This window comes from Ailuropoda melanoleuca, chromosome 1 (assembly GCF_002007445.2).
Source record: "Ailuropoda melanoleuca isolate Jingjing chromosome 1, ASM200744v2, whole genome shotgun sequence".
NCBI lineage: Eukaryota > Metazoa > Chordata > Mammalia > Carnivora > Ursidae > Ailuropoda > Ailuropoda melanoleuca.
Genome location: NC_048218.1, coordinates 75184351 through 75199707, shown reverse-complemented (window position 1 = coordinate 75199707; position 15357 = coordinate 75184351). Strand labels below are relative to the sequence as shown.

Sequence of the window (15357 nt, the reverse complement as noted above, 5' to 3'; positions counted from 1 at the left end):
CAGAATTAAAAACTTCTACCCTCCAAAAGACACAGGTAATAGTAGAAAGACAAGAAACAGATTGTGATAAAGTAATTCCAAATCACATATCTTTGGCAAAACATCTCTGGAAAATAGCTTAGCCGTTTCTTAAGGGTTTAAGGATTTAAATGGCTGCCTATAAAGTAAGCCAGTAATTCCGGTATTAGGTATTTATTCCCCTATGAGACATGTAAACATATGTTCATACAAACACTTGTCACAAAACTTCGAGTCAGCTTTATTTCTAATATTCAAAATTGTAAACAATTCAAATGTTCTTCGATATGTGAATGAAGAAAAGGTTAATTGTACTATATCCATAAAATGGAATACTGTGCTGAAAAAATAACTATTGATACATGTGTATAACAACGTGGGTGGATCTCAAAAGAATTATGCTGAGTGAAAGAAAACAGATGAAAAAGAGTACATACCATATGATCATGTCTGTATAAGAATCTAGAAAGTGCAAACTCTACTATCAGAAAACAGACCAGTGGTTGCTTAGGGATGAGGATTAAGGGATATGGAAGGTGGGGCATGAGGGAAGCATTACAAGGGAACATGAGAAACTTTGGGGTCTGATAGAGATGTTTATTATATTGATTGTGGTGATAGTTTAACAGATGCCTATATATGCCAAAACTTAAACTGTACAATTTAAGCATGTATAATTTATTGTATGTCAATTATACCACAATAAAGCTGTTTAAAAATGATTAATTTCTGGCCATGAAAATGCATCCTTCTTTCTTGCAGATAATTATGGAGACGAGTCCTAAGCTTCATATGTTGTTGGATGGCAGAGAAATCAAGCTAATGACAGGTTATTCAGGGAATTCCCTGGGACTGATGACTTGAATGATAAATCTGGTCTTTACCCTTTCACAGGGTCTTGTTCTGGAGTACTCCTTTTTCTTCTTCAGATCACCTCTCCATGTCTGTAAAGCAGCAAAAGTAGGCAATTATTGTTCACACTGTACCACTTAACATCCAAGTTGGTCATAGAAACTGCCTTCAATTTCCTTCGGTAACAACAAGACTTTTCTGAAGACTTTGGAAAAATTGACATAAACTGTGAAACAAAAATCTCCAAATCCAATACATGATTACTATCAGTGGAGTGCCAGAGAGGGCTTTCACCAGCCCATGAAAAACAATTGTCGGGGCTCCTGGGTGGCACAGCGGTTAAGCGTCTGCCTTCGGCTCAGGGCGTGATCCCAGCATTATGGGATCGAGCCCCACATCAGGCTCCTCCACCATGAGCCTGCTTCTTCCTCTCCCACTCCCCCTGCTTGTGTTCCCTCTCTCGCTGGCTGTCTCTATCTCTGTCAAATAAATAAAATCTTTAAAACAAAACAAAACAAAAAGCAATTGTTAAATGCTCAGCAATTTTACAAGCTAGTGGGTAAATGCAGCTATTATTGAGATTAAACTATATACTTTTATTATGAAATTATATTAAAAACAAAGATAATACTCAAAACTCATCACTTCCTACTTTACTACATTCACTATTATCTGTGTTCTTGAGGTTTACACATCTTTCCACGTCCATATTCAGTGACATCATGCTTATGCCTTGGAATCAGCCATGGTGGGAGCGTTTGCAAAGACTACAAACCAGGGCTTGGTTTATTGTTTAGTTGATGGTTGAGAAGATGATAAAGAAAATGTTAATGTAGGTTAAGGTAAAATTGTAGCGTATTTGTAGTCATTATATTGTGAATAGTACAAAAGCTCGAGGAAATATCGTTCCATTATTTGAAACTATTACCCGATTCAGCAAGTAAATTGCTTTGGTTCACCGACATACCAAAGTTGTGAGAAATGTTTTTGTTGTTTACATTTGTCTTACACATTAACATAAATAAAAATATCAACCAATATTCATATTGAAACTATATTCATTCATCAGGTGCAAACATGAGTTGGCTTTACAAGATTTAGCAAAAACCAATGAAAATATTCTGTTGTATGTTCTATTATTATTTGTAAAGTTCATGTTATGTAAACATTATATCACTAAAATGTATAAAAACTTAAGTATGTAGATTTGCTTTCATTTTTTCCCTAGAGAGCCAAATGCCAAACATTCAGCAGTGTATCACGGGACTACTTTTACAGTCCCCAAACCCAGACCCGATTCAAAGGTTTTCCTCACAGGTATCTCAGCCTTCCAGGCATTTGCTTGGAGATTCCAGTTCACTTCTCTCCCACGGGAGTGGTCTAGCTATGAAATATGAACCGTGGACAAGGGTATTTTAATCACATTTCCATAACTAATAAATCCCCTGGAGTAATTTTCTCAAAACAAGGCAATACTTAATTATCAAAATGGCAGTATGTTTTCCACGTTAATTTTTCAGCTTCAACAGGTATCCTGTTAGGTAAGTTAAACACCAAAGGCAGAAACTATGTGAATAAGATGGATAGATTTGCTACAATAACTATCAATGCTTTTGTAATATAAGAAATATCATTCACAAAAATAAAAAGCTAAATATAACTTAGGAAAATAAATGCAGGGAACACCTGGGTGGCTCAGTTGGTTAAGTGTCTGCCTTCGGCTCAGGTCATGATCTCAGGGTCCTGGAATCAAGTTCCGCATTGGGCTCCTTGTTCAGCGGGGAGCCTGCTTCTCCCTTGGCTTGCTGCTCCCCCTGCTTGTGCTCTCTCTCTCTGACAAATAAATAAATAAAGTCTTTTAAAAAGAGAAAATAAATGCAACATCTACTTCAAAGAGTTATTAGCTTTAATCTATAAGTAATTTTTATACATCTATAAGAAAAAGATAGTACTTCAGCAGGGAAATAAAAAACAGGTAAAAGTCACAAACAGAAACTTCACAAAGTAACCCAAGTGGCGGATAAAATACAATAATAATCTCACCAATAATAATAAAAATAAATTTAAAATAAGATATCATATTCACTTTTAAATTTGAAGATTTTTAAATTATAATCTTGGAGAAGGTGATATGGGGAAATAAAGGGACTCTCAAGTACTCTTTCTTCTGATCATTTATTTATTTGAGTGAGAGAGAGACTGAGAGAGAGTGACCATGAGTAGGGAAGAGGAGCAGAGGGAGGCAGAGAAGCACACTCCCCTCTGAGTGGAGAGCCCCATGCGATGTGGGACTCGATCACAGGACTCAGGGATCATGACCTGAGCTGAAGGCAGAAGCTTAACCGACTGGGCCACCCAGGGGCCCTCAAGTACTCTTTTTTTTTTTTTTTAAAGATTTTTTTTATTTATTTGACAGAGATAGAGACAGCCAGTGAGAGAGGGAACACAAGCAGGGGGAGTGGGAGAGGAAGAAGCAGGCTCATAGGGGAGGAGCCTGATGTGGGGCCTCGATCCCACAACGCCGGGATCACGCCCTGAGCCGAAGGCAGACGCTTAACCGCTATGCCACCCAGGCGCCCCTCAAGTACTCTTGATGGGCATAAATTGGCATACACTTTCTGAAGGGCTCCTTGGCCATATTCTCCACGTCTCTTGACCCCACAGTTGCACTTCTAGTGATTTATATCAAGATAATACTTAAGGACATGTGCAAAGACGTAGCTAAAAGAATGTCACAACTTTGTTTCCAATAATGATATATGTATATATGCATATATAAAATATTTAATAATTAAATATAAACTTTGTTAATAATGACAAATTACATGTCTAACAAGAATGAATATGTTAAACTCTTCATATATATACACAAAATATTAAACAACCACAAAAATTACATAATGAAATATTAGTAATTGTCATGGAATGACTTTAATGATATATAATTTTGGTGTGAAAATAGCATCTTAAAACTATATGCAGTATTATCTTTCTCTTGGTGGAAATATGTATGTGTCTATATACACATACACACAATTAATAAGATTGAAGGATATACTCAAAAATGTTAACTGAGACTTTATTTCAGATGTTAATTACTTTCTTCCTTTTTTTTCTTACTGGTATTGTTCTGCATTGAGAATAATTGCTTGTATAATAGAATTACATCTCCACACTATTTCAGCACTCTATAAATTTCATAATCAGGTGATTCAAGAACTTGTTAGTGCTCAGATTCTTTGGGATCACAGCTGTTTTGCTTAGAGATGCATTTGGAAGCAGCTTGGTAGGGTGAGTATGACCTAAGAGGACACTCCTGGAAGGAGGAAGAATTCCTTGTGTTTGCGCTTTTCCTGGCTAAGCAAATACTGTGCTGACTGGAGCAGCCCGCAGGTGGCTGCTCTCTTTGTGTCTAGTGTGGAAATGCGGAGAGTGACTCATTTTACTGGTGGTGTGACTCTGGGTTTGGTTACCCACAGGCATTTCTGCTCTGACTGGGTCCCCTGGAGGAGGTTTTATTTTAACATGTTAGCAGAGGCTTTTCCAGCCCAAGTGAAAGGTTGTGAATGCCAGGGAGGGACCACACCCTCTCATTTATCTCCATTTACAAGGATTGGGCAGCCTGACCTCCTGGTTTGTACCCTTCTTTGGCATCTCTGGGCAAAAAACCTCAGGCTTCTGATTTCAGGGTTGGAATTTTGACTACAGGACAGTGTCTCATATTTGAACCATTTCGATGCTTCTACCCTTTAAAATTATCCTAGAGAGTTCTCTATACATCTACTATGAAAGGCTCAGCAGAAAGGTTACTTTTGGAAATAAGGGACTGTGGAGTTTGCTGCCTCCGACATTGAGAAGCCTTCTTCTGAACTTACAGGGGAAGCAACATTTGATAGGATCTGTGTTCTATGCTAGGAACAGTCTCCCCATCATTTCGTCTGTTCAGTCTATTGATAAAGCCATCATTAAGAGCAATCAATTTACAATTCAACTTGACAACCTATACCGAATTTCAAAACAGACCAAGAGCTGTGCTAGATACCGAGAATAGAAAAATGAATTAGACAAAGCTTAGAGGCCAACTCTGGTAACAGAATCCACAAGTGACTTTGTGTGAATGAATATGGGATGTCCGTGGAGTCTAGAAACATAGATATATATGTATAATACTCTATGCATAATTCCAAGGACTTCTCCAATATATAAAACCAGTGATGTAATACCATCTAGGTCTTCAGACTTAATAGATGCCTTGTTGAATATAATATGATAAGCACTGAGGTGAGAGTATAGTGTTAGATACTAGATGCCAGTAAATGAAAAATTTTGTCTGGTGGAAATAAAGAGAAAAAAACTTACATTAAATAGGGCTTTGGAGGATGAGTAGATATTCATAAAGTGAAGGAGTTGAAGAACAGTAAGTATTCAATGTAGAGGAAACAACACTGAAAGTTGGAGGGACCATGGTCCTATTTGAGGCTAGAGCTCACAAGAACTTTTCAAGAAGTGGAGATGCAGAGTATTGTTTATTTTGTCGGGAGGCTGGGGTATTGGCAGCTAACTGGAGGGATTATGGGGCAAGTTTCCTTCCATTGTTGCCCCTTCTGCTGGCAGGCAGGGGTTTCACAATCATCAGATTGAAACTGGTAGGAAACATAACCAACGAATATTTAGGGAATGGGCTGGGCAGTTAACAGGGGTGGCAGCTTATATTTAGGGAGCAGTGTAGATCAGAGGTGTGCCTGTTTCCAATGCTACCAAATTAATCATAAGCCTCTCTGCCTGTGGAGTCTTACACAGTGCCTGGAATAGTCTTCTGTGGGGCTGGGGCCAGATGGGAGAAATTCCACAGCCAATATTCTTGATCAGACCTGGAAACTTGGTCTAGTCAAAGTCCATGTGAACTCTTGAGGGTGAATAGGACCAAAGCCCAAGCACAGGGTCTAGGGATAGAAACTTAGTGAGGAATCTCAGAGACTCACCTGGTGTCTTGTGGGAGACTGTGAGAAATGCAGACTCTCTACCCTGTCCCAGGCCTAGTGAATCCAAGCTGCATTTTAACAAGATCCTCAGATGATGTACATACTACTGGTCACTACTTGTCTGAAGACCACATTTTGAGTAGCCAGGGTCTGAACTGCTGGTTCTCTAACTCAGATGCACATTGAGGTTAACTGACGAGTTTTAAGAAATACTGATGTCTGATCTCTGGGACATACGTATATTCTGATTTAATTGATGAGGTCAGCACGTCAAAAGACAGAAAATAGGAGAGGTAATCAGAAAAAATTGTTACCAAGAAACAGGTTCTCAGGGTCAAAACTAAATGGAAATGTGGATTGGTTGGATGGATAGATGGACGGATGAATGGATAAGTTAGAGGACTGTGAGATATAAATGTATAATACCTACTTCAGGTGGAACTTATATCAACTAAAGTTTAATAAATGCTTGTCTAGATGGAGTCTTGGCTAACTGTAGAGAAGCAATTTAAATTGAAGTATTTCTCACTGGTATTTATTTAGACAGGACAATCTTTATTGTGCAATACTGACCCACTCATTGGTAAACGTTGATAATCCCTGGTTCTGAATACAAAGTGCTGGTAAAATGCCCTAGTCATTGTGACAACCAAAATACCTTCTCTCACATTTACAAACGGTTCCTCCAAGCTGCAAATTACCAGCTCAAACTCCCAAGTTCCCTGCCAGGATCACGTGAGAGATTGATAAAATGTACAGAGCGTTGTCTGTGTTTAACACTTGACTATGTCAGATTGAGTTTGCACACATCACATCACACCTTTTGAAGCTGTGATTACGTGCCAGTGAGGAAGTGTGGGGTGGAGTGTAAAGAACACCGGCCCTGTAATCAGAAGCTGGAGTTTGAGGCCACTCTCTAGCTAGGTACCATCACCTTACCGCTTCTTCTGCCTGGGATTTTCCAATCTATAAAATAGGAATAAAAATACTTGGGTCAGTTGTCTCACAGGGCTGTTAAGAGATGATGAATACAGAGACTCTTTAGAGATCATAAAATTTTATTTAAATGAAACTTAGTATGATTCTAAATAATTATTATTTTCTCAGTGATATGGGAAGGCTCTAAAGTGGGTGTCAAACTGTACGCTGACAGCACCACAATATTGTGTGTTTTAGAAGATCTTCTGCAGCCCTGTCTGAGCCAGCCAGCAAGCCCTCCCATGGGTTGAAATATGTATATCGAGTTGCTCAAATAAAAATAAACCGCAGCTGCAATTTTAAAGTTGTTTTTGACTCTAGCCCCTGCATCCTAAAGCCTCTTAGAATTTCCCCCATACACATTCAAGAGCAGGTGGTCAGTGGGAAATTCCCATAAGTCCCCTCCACAGCTTTTTTTTTTAGCTTGCCTTCGATAGTTATGTTCTGCTCTATCAATTTCTCTTTTCTCTTCCTGTATGTCTTTTTCTTGCTCTTGTATATATTGCAAGATGGTAACATGTGCCTTTGGGCCAGATATCCTTCATTTCCCTTTCCCTATCTCCTCTCCACCTATACTTTGCTCCAGGAGCCTGACTCCATGAACTACATCAACTTGCTTCTACCTTTCCATTGGGTTCAGCAAGTAGATAGCCCCAGGAAGCAGAGGCAGGAGGAGAGTGAAATGAGAACTTTTATTTCTCCTGTTCCCACCACTTGTAAAATCTACTCAGGCTGGATGTGTCCCTTCATAGAATGTCATCTGCTCTTCTTAAGGCAGCTGCTATGCAGGCCTTTTCTTTTCCAGGTGAATTTTTTCCACCTCTTGGGTCTTGGGATGGAGCACCACCCCTGCTACAACTCTCAGTTTGGGTGCTATCCCTGTGTCTCCTCAAAACTCCACCTACCCCTTTATATTTATTTTTGTTGAGGACAAATCCACTTTGAATTATCCTATTTTGAGTTGGACATCTGTGTACTCTTCAGACCTTTACTGATACAGATGTTTAACAAAAGAGCACTGGACTTTGAGGATCAGAACGAAAATTAGCCATGTCTCTGCCAATAATTTATCAAGGAACTTTCCCTATTAAAGCTTTGGTCTTCTCCACATATAATAAAATGAAAATTTGTGGCTGTGTGATTTTAGAAGGTACCTTTCTAGGCACTGACCATAGAGTTTACAACAGGATAAAGTAAGAGGTAGGAAATTTTGCTATGGTTATCATTAACTGAAATTTGCATACCTGTGTTCTCTTCAGTGTCATTTTGTCAACTGGGACTTGTGGCATCTGTGCAGGTGGAAAAGGAGCTTTCTGATGTTTCAATTACTTTGACACTTATTAATGTATGTGATTCCTGGTAGGCGGTGGTTTTGATCGTTGTTTGCATATTTGGAAATGGTATGCACCTTAAATTTAGAAATGTCTGCTTGTTGGCCTATGTTGTCCAAATCTGAATGGTTTCAAAAAGGAAACACAGCTTTCTGTTTTTTTAGACAACATTCATCATCGTCCATCAATCAATCAACTAACTGTCTTGGAATACTTACTGTCACTCATGCTGATGCCAGCTTCTTAGTTACCATTGTTTTGACTCTCGGGAAGCAAAGAAAAGCACACTGAGAAAAAGAAATGACAAGGAGTGCTTGGCCATGGCAGCCTTTCATTTGGAGCCAGCAGCAACGCTGTTGGCTTCCTTCAAAGCAGTGGTGCTATTTTTCATATTATAATTCTTAGTAAACCCCCCTTGAAGGAACCGAACTCAGAAAACTTGTAGTTTACTGTTGTTGGCTCTAAAGGATCTATTGAGCAGACAGGGTGACCTGTCAAGACTCATTCAAAAAAAAAACCCACTTTCATTTCAATCATTCCTAGTGAATCCAAACCTAGGGTTTTGTTGCTCATTTCTTTCTGAGCAAAGTCTCTTGCCTTCTAAATAAAAATAAGTAAGTAAATAAACAATAAGCGTTCTAAAGATGAGTGATATTTGTACACTACATGGCATCTTGCAAATAGTTTTATTTTTCATTATCTTATTTCACACTTACCATCAGCTTGTGAACTTTGGCTGAGTTGACATTTGGTAAACAGTGACGTCAAGACAGCCGAGTTTTCTGATACAAGACCAATGCTATTTGGCACTGTGCTGCAGACTGTATTTCTATCCTCTGGGGAGTGTCACATGCTTAGAGTATAAGCTTCAACTATTCTTCCCAGCATTGTAGGACAGGAGAAACACGCAAAGCTGCCTGAGTGAGACAGAAGACAGAAATGAGCAGAGTCACTGGAAATAGCAAATGTAAGAAAAACTCCTCAGTCTTCTGGCAAGAAGTAAAGCTCAAGCCAAGAAGACAACTTTAAGTCTAATTCAGACTCAATTCAGTCATCCCCACATATCATTCACTATCCCACATCATTTCAATAACCAGGTCTGTGAATCCTCACTGCACAATGCCATCTATAATCAGTTCCTTCTTCCCACATATGCAGCATCTTCCACTACCTAGGCCTTTATCATCTTTCTCCTTGACTTTGCAATAATCTCTATCTTAAATGGTACCCATGTCCATCCTTCCACTGCCATTAGATGAATCTTCCTATAATCACAGTAGATGGTTCCCAAATTTTGCTTGAAGAGAAGCTGATCTGTTTGTTTGGAGAAGCTGATCACAGAACATGATAAAGGCTACAAAGAAATATTACAGAAGTACTACAAGTTATCCCAATAATAAATCTTTTTGGATAAGATCTAAGGAAGCTCTCCAAAGAAATTTCACATTGTAATAGATTGTGTTAATGCTTAAGATGCTTAGTCTGCTAGGGCTGCCATAACAACGTGACACAGACTGAGTGGTTTAAACAGCAAACAGAAATTCATTTTCTTATAGTTCTAGAGGCTGAAAGTCTGAGATCAGGTGGCACGATGGGTGGGTTCTGATAAGAGCTCTCTTACTGGCTTATAGACAGTTGCCTTCTCACTGTGTAAATCCCAGTCTAAGCCTAAAGGCCCAAGTTTCAAGAGCCCTAATGTTCAAGGGCAGGAGAAATTGAATATCTTGGCTTAAGCAAAGGGAGAAAAATGCCCCTTCCTCTGCCTTTTTTGTTTTATTCTGACCTTCAGTGGATTGGGTGATGCCCATGGGCATTAGTAAGGGAGATCTCTCTCCATCTACCAATTCACATGCTAACCTTCTGGAAACATCCTCACAGACACATCCAGAAATGCCTTATCTGGGTATCCCTTCAACCAGTAAAACTGACACAGAAAATTAACTATCACAACGACTAAACCTTAAATTGGGTAAGGAGGAGATATTTGCACATAAAAGGGTATTCAAAGGACCAAAACAACACAAATTCCATCAAAAGATGTATTTATAATTTCTAGTATTGACTACGAGGAGCGAATTAACAATGACTTGTGTACTATAATCCTTATGCTGGTTTCGACACTGCACTTCTTTAATTTAATCCTTATAGAAGTCCTGTGAGATGGATATTACTATCCCAGTATTCAGATAGAATCACTCTTCTGCTCAAAGCCTATATATGGATCACATATGAACTCAGAGTGAGAGAATAAATCTTTACAATGGCTGATAAAGCCTGATGTAATCTCATTTTCGCCTCCTCATTCCCAAGAGTATTTCTGCTCTTGGGCCCTTCCACACACCCTCTTACCTCATTGGGATCCATCTTTGCTGTTCTTACATGGTTCAGGCAGACTCCTGGCTTAAATTGCTTATACTTACCATTCTTTGTACCTGAAGTACTCTTCACCCACATATATACGTGGCTTATTCTAATGTCCTTTTCAGTCTTGGCCTAAATGTGACATTCTCAATTAAGCCCAATTTAAGCAATTTAAAATTGCTCGCCTGCCTTGTACCACATTAATTTTCATCTTTTCCCCCTTCTTTTTTTTTCCATAGTACTGTTACCTGGTAACATAAAATAAATTTTACTTATGTATCTTGTTAACTGAACTGGTATTTGTTTCTGGCTTACTGCCCTATCCCTGTCTTTCGTTGTTCCTTTAAAGGAAGGCTGGAAACCTACAATCTGTATTTCCCAGATTGCATTATGACTCAACTTCTGGATATATTCTGTCATTGAGAGGAGTAATTAGGAAACTGGAGGACAGAAGGAAAAGAGAAGCCATTTTATTGTGTTCCTAGCCATACGTCCAGTAGTAACAGCAGCCATAGCAACTGTCGTGGCTCCATGGTACCTGCCCAGCTAGTGTGATTCCAACAGAGGCAGCCTCAGTAGCCAGAGCAGCACTGGTGGCATAACCAATAACAGGAGTTTGTCTTAGGGGCAACAATGGTGATAGATTGATGCTTGAGCACCTACTGTGTCAGTAGCATAGAGGTCTTTAGCTTCCTGCAAAGCAGTATGGCAGAGGTTCCAAAAGGAGTGGGAGCAACTGGGTGCTCCCCAGCCTTAGTGACACAGCTAACACAGGACGTTTGCTCTGGGCAACAACAGCTTCCTTTTTGTTCTTGTAATTCTTGGGATGGTTGTTCCTCATCTCTGGATAAATTCCCTCTTTCTCTTTCAATCATCAAACTATTTCAACAGTTTTACAACCAAATCCTTTTAATAAATTTTCTCTGTTAGAAATATGTATGGTGGCTCCTATTTTCCTGAATGGGCCCTTGCTGATGCAGGACATTCAAGACTGCTGCCTGAACATGAGGCCAGAAACACATTCTTGTTGCCATTGTTGTTGCTGTCCCATGGGGCACTTCCAAAGACAAGGTAAAGGGGCTTTTCTGCCCTCTGCTTTCCAATCTTCCATCAATGCCTCCCATTCATAGCACCTAGCCAGATGTCAGCTGACAAGGCAATAAAGGAAATGTTGGCTTCTAGGTAACTGTGTTACTGAAAGGACAGGGATGGAGCAAAGACAATAACTTGCATATTTATTCTTCCCCAACAACAACAAAAAAGGAAATTCAATGATGGAAGTGATTTTGGCAGTTTTTTCCCTATTGTTTTTTTAGCATTAGAACCAACTCTGACAATTAATACTCACTCAGTAAATTTTTGTCTAATAAATTATCATCATTTTATATGAAGAAATTGATTCAAGGGCTTTAAAAATTATTGGAGTAACCAAGTCAAGAAGACAGAATTCAAATTTAGGTCCAGTTGAGATAAAATTTACCAATTTTTATTCATATACGAGAACTACTATTTTAAAGCTCTATTGCTGATAAGTCAGAGAAGTAGAATAGCAGACTTGAAAAGAGCCCTTGAATGAGAGTTTAGAAACCTAGGCTCCAGATTCTCCTCTGTCTCCCTTGACCACATGACCTCACTTCACCTTTCTGGATCTTAATCATTGAGCCAACAAATTTTTACTATGTGCCTTGCTTGTGTCATATTACATAGGTTAGGTAATATATGGCATAAGTCATTTTTTCCAATGATCCATTAAACCTTGGTGTTTCAAAATCTATCTGATTTCCCAGTGACTCCCCATCTTCTTCTCCCATGACCCCATCCAAGCTACCAGTATCTTCCCTTGGGTTACTCCAATAGCTTCCTAACTCATTACTCTGCTGCTAATCTTACCTCTTCCTAATAGGCTTCCACAGGGTAGCCAAAGTAGGGAACAATTTTTAATGCAAACGTGATCATAGTACTCTTATGCAAAAACCACTTTTTTTCTCCTTCTGGCATACTATACTTGGTTACTACAAGGCAGCCGATTCCTTGTTTTCTTTTTTCTTCCCAAGACCTTCTCAAGTGCTATTATCCCTTCCACTTCATGTACTCTTACTCCCAGCCTTTGACCAGGATAGCCATCCTAGTAGCTTAAATATCTGAATGTGGTCCACCCTCTTTACACAGCCCTCTTCATTTGTAGCACTTCTCTGTAGATTTATAGGTATATTTTGCAATGCTTTGTTTAATGCCTTTGTTTCATAACAGAATGAAAGTTCCACAAGAGAAGGAAAAGTATGTTTTGTGCAGAACGAAATCTCCAATGTATACCCCAGATGCTAGATAAACATCTCTTGAGTGAGTGAATGATTAGGAAGTCATTGAAGGGTTTTAGAGAAGTGGTGTGATCTGATATTCAATCTTTTTAGAAGGTTACTCTGAATTTTAGTTTCTCCAATGTGAAATGAGGATTAGATTATGTATCAGGTCCTTACCATTTTCACATTCTTTGATTTTGTTCCAAATCTGCTGCAGAATTCCTAAAATTCACTTATTATGCCTTGCCTGTGACACGGGTAAAAGATGGGTATTAAAGCTATCTTGTTACAAAGAACAAAAATGGACATGGATTTGCTTAGTAGTTCACGGCAAACAAGCTAAAATCTGTATCTCTGAACACAGGATTATGTATGCAAAGTCAAGGGCTAAGTAAATATAATTTTGTTGATTTCCAAAATGGACTTTTTTCCCCCTTTGGGATGCCTTTGAGTCAGAATGATTGGCAAGCTTAGAGAGATATCTCAAACTCTTTAAAAATGCCCTTGAGTGTGGGCCCACACATACTTGATTTACATGACTAGAACCCTTTGCATTTTTGTTTAATCTTATTAGCATGGGGACATACAAAATCCATGATTTGTAGGAGTCTGAAGATAAATTTAACTACCTAGATTAGATGACATTTTTAGAGGGTATTAGATTTGGAAGGAAAGTAGTTGCCATCCAGCCAAAGTCTATGCAATTGTTGACTAAGCAAACTATTGTTTATCATATATCAAACATTGTGGAAGGGCTGTGAGCACAGGGCTCTACTACACATGGGGAAACTGAGGGAAAAATAACCTTTCTAGGGTGACATTTGGTTGATAAGAAGACTTAAGAACAGGGGTGCCTGGGTGGCACAGCGGTTAAGCGTCTGCCTTCGGCTCAGGGCGTGATCCTGGCGTTATGGGATCGCCCCACATCAGGCTCCTCTGCTATGAGCCTGCTTCTTCCTCTCCCACTCCCCCTGCTTGTATTCCCTCTCTCACTGGCTGTCTCTATCTCTGTCATATAAATAAATAAAATTAAAAAAAAGAAGAAGAGTTAAGAACACAAACTGTGAGCCTCAATTTTTTAATCCCTTTCCATGATAGCAAGGATGGGTGAACTATGACCCATCACCCAAATCTGGCCAGTTTTCTCTTTTTGTAAATGGGGTTTTATTGGAACATGACACAGCTATTTGTGTGTATATTGTCTGTAGCTGCATTCATGCTACAATGGCAGAGTCGCAACAGGGACCATACGGCCTGAGAAACTGACAATATTCACTCTCTCACCCTCTGTGGAGAGCTTGCTAACTATTCTACCATAGCACTACTGTACATGGACTGCTTCGAAAATGATTTTCAGGGACTCCTGGGTGGTTCAGTTGGTTAAGTGTCTGACTCTTGATTTGGGTTCAGGTCATGATCTCAGGGTTATGGGATCAGGCCTGTGTTAGAGATTCTATCTCTCTCCCTCTGTCTCTCCTCCTGCTCATACGCATGTTCTCTCATTCTCTCTCTCGATCTCAAATAAATACATAAATCTTTAAAAAATAAAAATAAATAAAAATGATTTTCAGGTGGTAAGCTTGGAAGTAGTTAGAAGTATTACCCTTCCTTTTCAGACTGAAATTTCCTTAAGTCACTTTCTTTATTGTCTATCAAGAGTGATTTTTTTTTTAAAAGGGGGGGAGAATAGGAGTTAAGATGGCGGAGGAGTAGGGGACCCCTTTTTCAGCCGGTCCCCTGAGTAGAGCTGGATAGGTACCAGACCAGCCTGAACATCCATGGAATCAGCCTGAGATGCAGGAAGATACATCTGGATCTCTACAAATGAACATCTCCAGCACTGAGTATTGAGGTACGAAGCGGGGAGCCGTGAAACTGCGCACAGATATTGGAAGATAAACGGAAGGGGGAGGGAGCTGCCACGTTTGGGCGCCGGGAAGCGGTAGCCACCTGCACAGGGGAGCGGGCAGACTCGCAGACAGCACCCGCGAGAGAGCAGACTGAGACCATGAGTCGGGAGCGCGTGCCACCAGCCTTCTCACGGAACTCCAGTGTGCTCACTGGATCCAGACTGAGACCGGGAGCTCCAGCAGCGTGCACGGGGGCATCTGGTGGCGTTAGAAACACAAAGGACAGAGACGCGCCGGCCCTGGAAGTGAGGCCTGGGATGCCGGGTGTGGGGTGCACATCCCGGGATGCTGCAGGGTTAAGCAGCACCAACAGAAACAGAGTTAAAGTGGCCAGAACATTACTGAATGGTCCGCGACCCCTCTGTTCTGAGACAGAGGCTGAGATTTGGCCGTGGCTGCTCTGACTCTCAGAAGAGGCACAGCAGACCACCAAGGGAAGCCACCAGAGAACAAAAGCCTGGAAATACCAGCTCGCAGCATGCCTATCCCCATCCCCCCTCACAGGGGACACGGAGACTCTACCCAAACAGGGTAGCCTGAGTATCGGTGCGGCTGGCCCCTCCCCCAGAAGGCAGGCTGAAAAATCAAGAAGCCCATATCCCTAAGATCCCTATAAAACAAGGGT

General features: G+C 40.1%; 1 long non-coding RNA gene across 1 annotated transcript in view; it reads right to left on the bottom strand.

Annotated features, from left to right (window-relative positions):
- Nucleotides 1-317: 317 nt before the first annotated feature.
- LOC105235630 overlaps nucleotides 318-15357 on the bottom strand; it is a 37176-nt gene continuing 22136 nt past the window's right edge. Inside the window, exons 4-5 of the long non-coding RNA XR_853978.3 lie at nucleotides 8878-9078; nucleotides 318-962 (exon numbers count right to left, since the gene is read on the bottom strand). This is a non-coding gene — a long non-coding RNA (uncharacterized LOC105235630). The remainder of the gene's footprint in view (nucleotides 963-8877; nucleotides 9079-15357) is intronic.